Below are 6,991 nucleotides of genomic sequence, written 5' to 3' on the forward strand. Positions count from 1 at the left end.
CCCGGTGGCGATCTTTGGAGGCCCTCCGTCGACTATCCTCCTCCCGAGCCTCGAAGAGAGCGCACTCACGGGCTTCTACCGCCACAGCAAGGGACGCCTCTGTCTCTGCGCGGTTGCGCTCCTGCTGCAGACGGCGAAGGTTCATGGCGACTTCAAGCTGACACCACCGTGACTCCAGGTGCGGGCGCTCGCTTTCCTGGTGGGCTTCGTGACAGGCAAGCCCCGCCCCCAGGCATTGAAGCACACTCGCCGTGGTACTAAGCAGGCACCACGGCACGACGTGCGAACCCATGACAGGCTCCAGTGGCCAACAAGAGTCCCCACCTTCTGCGAGGCGAGTTGGAGAGGCGTGTGGAGAGCCTCCTAACCCGAATCCATACTCGGGGGCTGGGGGCTCACGCACGAAGGTTTCTCGAGGAGTAAGCGCCTCCTGAGGCCCCGCACCGCCAAACAGAGGGGGTCCAGAGTGGGGGGGGGGGCGCAGCACGACCCTAGGAGGGGCCACGGGTGAGGGGAGGGTCACCCCCTCGGAGAGCCTGAGGCCGCAGGCAAGGAAGACCGTAGAAGGCCCGCACGCGAGAGACCCGAAAGGTTGAACCCGTCGGGATGCAAGGGAAGAGAGCACATGGAGCTCGGTGATCTCAGGGGCAGGCAGTATGACCCGCCCCCCGTTGCTGGTGAGAAGCTTCTGGAGCAAAGGTTCAGAAGGAAGATGCTGAACGAAAGGACGAAGTAAGATACGAACGCTTACTCATCTATGGCGATCCACATCTTCTTCAACAGAGCCCACCGAGTTTGGGGGCGGCCGCCCCCAGGCGACCTCCTTTTCCGGCCGGCATGGGCAGCCTGTCAAGGGGGCTCAACGGCCATCGGCCGAAGCCCAGGGGCAGGGGCGACAATCTCCACCATCGACCGACCGCCACCGCAGACCCCGGCTTGACCCGGAGCAAGGGCCGGTGGTTCAGGCGGCAATGCATTGCCCGTTCCGACTGTGGTAGGGTGACACGACCAGAGTTCCCGTGGGCTTGAACCCCAAGGGCCTAGACCCCACCGGGGGCACCCTCCTTCCTAGGGAGGAACCCCCACTCATCAAAGAGCGGCATCTCCGTGATGAGGGCTTCCGGGGCCTGGAAGTTATATAACGGGAGGCCATTCTAGGGAAGCTCGTCGGGGTTGCCACCAGTCAGCCGACGGAGCAGCACACATAAAAGTTGGAGGAAAGATGCATGATCTGGATCTTCATTGGGTCTCGGGGTCCGGTATAGGCCCACATTGGACGGGAGTGGCGCTCGAGAGGAGCAATCCGCCGACATATAAACTACCGCACCACCATCACCATCGTCACCCCTGCCTGCTCCAGTCTCTCCAGCCGGGTCAGGACTAGCGTGAGTCAGGGATCATCGAGCTCCTCGCGCATCCACCCCCAGTTTGGCATTGCGGGGATTGAAGGGGGCTGGAATAGGGCCCCAGCCTTGACAGCCTCGACCTGCACCCACTGTCGTCGGAACCCCTCTTCTTAGGGGAGGAGCTCGGTGCCAAGGCCCCCCCGGACCAATGCGCCAGCCGCTTTCAAGGACACGCATCCGGAGCACTGCTCCGAGGATATTGATTCAAGGGAGAAGAAGTGGCGGAGCAATGCCACGGAAGGGGCGACGCCCACAAATGCCTCACACAAGAACGCGAAGTCTGAAAGGAGAACCAAAGAACTGGGGTCAAGATGGAGCACATGGATCTGGTAATGTGAAAGAACTGCACCGAGAAAGCTCGAGAACGGCGACAGTACACCAGACACGAGGGCTTGGATAAGAAGAGGAACCGTGGGGGATGACATCTCACCCCGAATCCACGAACCTGGCCAGATCCGGGTAGCCCCCCACTCATTGGAGCCAGCCGCAACCACCAGTCGGACCTTCTCCAACCCCTCAAAGTTCACCATTGTTGACCGGCCCAATGCGGGCCAAGGCGCACCTTTTGGAGTCATGGCGAGGGGAATTAGGGTAGGGCGACGCGGCATGCGGGAGACGAGACGAAGAACCGATGGCGGAATCGACAAGAGGAGAAGGCGGTGTGCACACGAGGGTCAGGAGTTCGTGCGCAAAGAAGACAGGTCTGCCATTTAGAGGCCTGGCCCGCAGGCGTTTAGGGCCCGTGATGCTTCAGGCCGCCCTCAAGGCTTCGCCAAGAGGCCAACCCGGGCGCGCGTTGGGCCCAGGGGCTACTGTTGGTGTTCTAGGAATGGTGGTACCCAGACCTGTGTGCCTACAGCCCAGGGCTGGCCCACGTCACCGACCTAAAACCAACGGGCCCGACATCACTCAAGACAAGACCCTCGCGAGGAGGAGCAGCATCAAGACCCGCAGGAGGCCTCCTCAGGACACCTCTAGAGCGGCGGACATTCCGAGGCGTGGCCCGGCCTCAGGAGTCAAGGGTGACGCAAGGGGAGGACAGGCGAGTAGCAGACAACAGAGCGGAGCAATTTCCCCTTTGGTGCAAAGGGGCAAGGGCGAACGCAGGGTCCTCCTACGACAACAAAAGTCCTTTCCCGGCAATGGTGCGAGAAATCATTCTGTCATCTCTTGAGCTTGCGTTGGTTTTTTCCCTTGAAGAGGAAAGGGTCATGCAGCACAGGAGCAGTTAGTATTTCCCTCAGTTTGAGAACCAAGGTATCAATCCAGTAGAAGAATCTCGTCAAGTCTAGAGTACATGCGGAAACACAAAAGAGCTTGCACCCAACGCTTTAAAGGGGTTGTCAATCCCTTCAGGATTGATTGCAAAGTGAGATCTGAAGGCGGAAAGTGCAACGCAGAAAAAGAGTAAGGCTGAAAATATGGTGTGGAGTAGACCCGGGGGCCATATGTTCACTAGAGGCTTATCTCAAAATAGCAAATATCACGGTGGGTGAAACAATTGCTATGGAGCAATTGATAGAACCGCGCAAAGTCATGACGATATCTAAGGCAATGATCATACATATAGGCATCACGCCCGAGACAAGTAGACTGATACTTTCTGCATCGGCTACTATTACTCCACACATCAACCGCTATGCAGCATGCATCTAGTGTATTGAGTTCATGATGAACAGAGTAACACCTTAAGCAAGATGACATGATGTAGAGGGATAATCTCAAACGATGATGAAAACCCCATCTTTTTACCCTTGATGGCAACAACACGATGCGTGCCTCGCTACCCCTTCTGTCACTGGGTGAGGTCACCGCACGGTATGAACCCAAAACCAAGCACTTCTCCCATTGCAAGAATCATAGATCTAGTTGGCCAAACAAAACCCACAACTCGAAGAGAATTACAGGGATATGAAATCATGCATAAGAGAGATCAGAAGAAACTCAAATAAGATTCAGAGATAATCTGATCATAAATCCACAATTCATCGGATCTCGACAAACACACCGCAAAATAAGATTACATCGGATAGATCTCCATGAAGATCATGGAGAACTTTGTATTGAAGATCCAAGAGAGAGAAGAAGGCATCTAGTTACTAGCTATGGACCCGTAGGTCAATGGTGAACTACTCACGCATCATCGGAGAGGTCATGGTGTTGATGAAGAAGCCCTCCGTGTCCGAATCCCCCTCCGGCAGGGCACGAGAACGTGCCCCAGATGGGATCTTGCGAAGACAGAAGCTTGCGGCGGCGGAAAAGTACTTTCGATGATCTCCTGATTTTTTTGGGATTTTTAGGGAATATATAGGCACAACCCCTAGGGAAGAGGGCGTCCAAGGGGCCCACAAGCCTGTGCGCCACGGCCTCCCCCCTAGCCGTGGGTTGGGGGCTTGTGGGGCCCCTGGCCCCCTGCCTTGGCTCTCAAGTCTCCTGATCTTCTTCCGTTACGAAAAAATTCTTTTCGGGGATTTTATTTTGTTTGGACTCTGTTTCAAAATCTCCTCTGAAAGGGGTCAAAAACATGGGAAAAACAGGAACTGGCACTTGGCACTGAGTTAATAAGTTAGTCCCAAAAAATATATAAAAGGCATGCAAAACATCCAAAGTTCGACAAGATAATAGCATGAAACCATCAAAAATTATAGATACGTTGGAGACGTATCAAGTCCCAAGGCATCTTCTAACGGTTTCCATTCTTTTGTAACGAGACCCTGGCCACCTGCCGGTAGGAGGGACGTCATCCCTGAGCCAGCCCCTGTAGTGCTTGCAGCTAATTTGCAGGCGAAGACCACTTTTGGATAGCGGAAGCACGTTCCCCTGCCCGCTTCGAAATTGGACGTTGTGGGATCCCTTCCCGTGGAAATGATAAGGGAAGAGGACCCGGGCCACCACTACAAATAGAGGATAGGTTGCTTCATAGAAGGGGATCCGATGACTCTCATCCACAACCCCACTAGCACCACGCAAGGTCACCCAGCCTCCGGAGGCACCCAAGCACTATACTAGTTCATCCACCAACCTCCGTGAGAGGCAATCCACCAAAGAAGGAGTAGGGTTTTACGCCTCACAGCGGCCCGAACCTGGGTAAACTGATGTTTCCTATGTTCCTCTCACCATCGAGTGAGCTCTTCGCCGTTCCCATCGAGTAGAGAGCTAGGCGAGGTCAGGCTGTGAGAGATCTTCGTACATGCCCCTGAGTTCGAATCCTTAGGGTTTTGCAGAGCCTGAAATCCGACAAATTTTTCTTCTTCATCCTTGTTCAGTGGGGGCGCGCCAGCGCACCCACTGGGTGTAGCCCCCAAGAGTTGGGCCTGCTGAGAGTTAGCCGGGCCGAATCTTACTTGCAGCGGCTTGCCTTCTTCTTTTGTTTTTGGTGGGGGCGCGCGAGCGCACCCACTAGGAGTAGCCCTCGAGAGTCGAGACGGCTGAGAGTTAGCCGGGCCTAGTCTTACTCTTGTCTTGCTTTGTTTCTTTTCATCGTAGGATCTTTACAATAGCCAGACGCATGCTTACAATGCGCTGCTGGCCCGGATCCAAGAGGCCGAGAGCCGGACCAGCGGCCTTCAGGGCTAGTTGGACCAATCCCTCTCTGAGTACGATGCCTTGCAAGGTGAGGACGGCCGGCTCCATCAGGAGGCGGAACTTCTTCAAACGGAGAAGAAGGGACACAAGATGGCCCATCAGGCGGAGCTGGAGCAGCTGTGCGCTGTCCATGCCGAGGCCGTGAAGCAGAAGGAGGCCTCCCACGCTGCCAATCTGGAGTGCTTGGAGAAGCTGCACCTTGAGGAGAAGGCGTAGAAGGACGCCGCCCTGAAGGACGAGTAGGGACAGTTGGTGAAGCAAGCCGAGACGGCCCAGGCCCTTCGGAGTGAGATCACCCGCCTGGCTCAAGAGTGCATAGTTCAGGACCGTGACACACTGGAGGAGGCGGGCGAGGTCGACATTCATCTCAACCGTGAGCCTTCTTTGCCTTGCCTTGTTTTTTCCTTGTTGTCTAGCTTTACTTTTTTTCTTCGTGCTCACGTCGCGCCCCATTTCGTGCTCCCCATGACTCTTCCAAGGGACACAGGAGGCGGCAGAAGCAGTCATGGAGGCTAGCCCAAACAAGCGTCGTGCTGACGTCATTGAACTGGAAGCGACCGCTGGCTGGACCGTGGAGGAGATAGCCACTAGCACCAAGGCCCGTATGCGCGAGCTCGTGCACTCTCTGAACCGGCTCCAGGATGCCGCCCTGGCGATGGTGAAGGCCCTTTGGCCTGATGCAGTGGAGCTGGTGTCAATGAGCCGACTGTCGCGCTGGCTTGAAGTCGACAGCTCTCGTCTGGATGCCTGGCGTGCGTTGGCTGCGTGTGCTGGAGCATAATTGGCGCTCCGCCTAGTCTAGTCCTGGTATAAGAACCTAGACTTGGGCCGGCTCACAGCGCAACGCGCTGGCATAGAAGCGGAGTGATGACGAGATAACGTATATACTTCTTGCACCTCGTTGGTTACCCCAGGTGGAAGGTTGAGATGTAGTCAGCAACAAGTTTTCACTTGTTGGGGAACGTTGCATGGGAAACAAAAAAATTCCTACGCACACGAAGACCTATCATGGTGATGCCCATCTATGAGAGGAGATTAGATCTACTTACCCCTGCGGATCGCTAAGAGGGAAGTGTTAAGAAATGCGGTTGATGTAGTGGTACAACTTCATGATTAAAATCACCGTCGTCCCATGATCCGTCCCATGATTCGTCCCACGATCCGTTCCGATCTAGCGCCGAACGGACGACACCTCCGCGTTTAGCACACGTCCAGCTTGATGACGATCTCGGCCTTCTTGATCCAGCAAGAGAGATGGAGAAGTAGATGAGTTCTCCGGTAGCGTGACGGCACTCCGGTGGTGGTGATGATCTACTCCTGCAAGGCTCCGCCCGAGCTCCGCAGAAATCCGATCTAGAGGCAAAACTATGTGGAATAGGCTTGAGTTGCACGTGGCAAAGTTGTGTCTCAAAAATCCCTAAACAACCAATATATATAGGAGGAGGGGAGGGGCTAGCCTTGGGGCACAAGGGCCCCAAGGGTGCACCACCCGAAGGGGGAGGAGGACTCCTCCTCCAATTCGGTTTGGGAAGGAGGAGTCCTCCTCTTCCTTCCCACCTCCCACTTTCCTTTTTTTTCTTTCTTTCCTTTGGTTTTTTTCATTTGTGGTGCCATAGCCTTCTTGGGCTGATCCCACCAGCCCACTAAGGGCTTGGTGCGCAACCCTAAGGCCATGGGCTCACTCCCGGGTGGGTGGGCCCCTCACGGTGAACACCCGGAACCCATTCGTCACTTCCCGTACATTGTCGGTAATGCCCGAAACTTTCCGGTGACCAAGTGAAACCATCCTATATATCAATCTTCGTTGCCGGACCATTCCGGAAACCCTTGTGACCTCCGTGATCACATCCGGGACTCCGAACAACATTCGGTAACCACACATATAACTCAACTATACTAAAACATCATAAAACCTTAAGTGTGCAGACCCTGCGGGTTCGAGAACTATGTAGAGATGACCCGAGACACTCCTCAGTCAATATCCAATAGCGGGACCTGGA

This window comes from Hordeum vulgare, chromosome 5H (genome assembly GCF_904849725.1).
Source record: "Hordeum vulgare subsp. vulgare chromosome 5H, MorexV3_pseudomolecules_assembly, whole genome shotgun sequence".
Classification (NCBI taxonomy): domain Eukaryota; kingdom Viridiplantae; phylum Streptophyta; class Magnoliopsida; order Poales; family Poaceae; genus Hordeum; species Hordeum vulgare.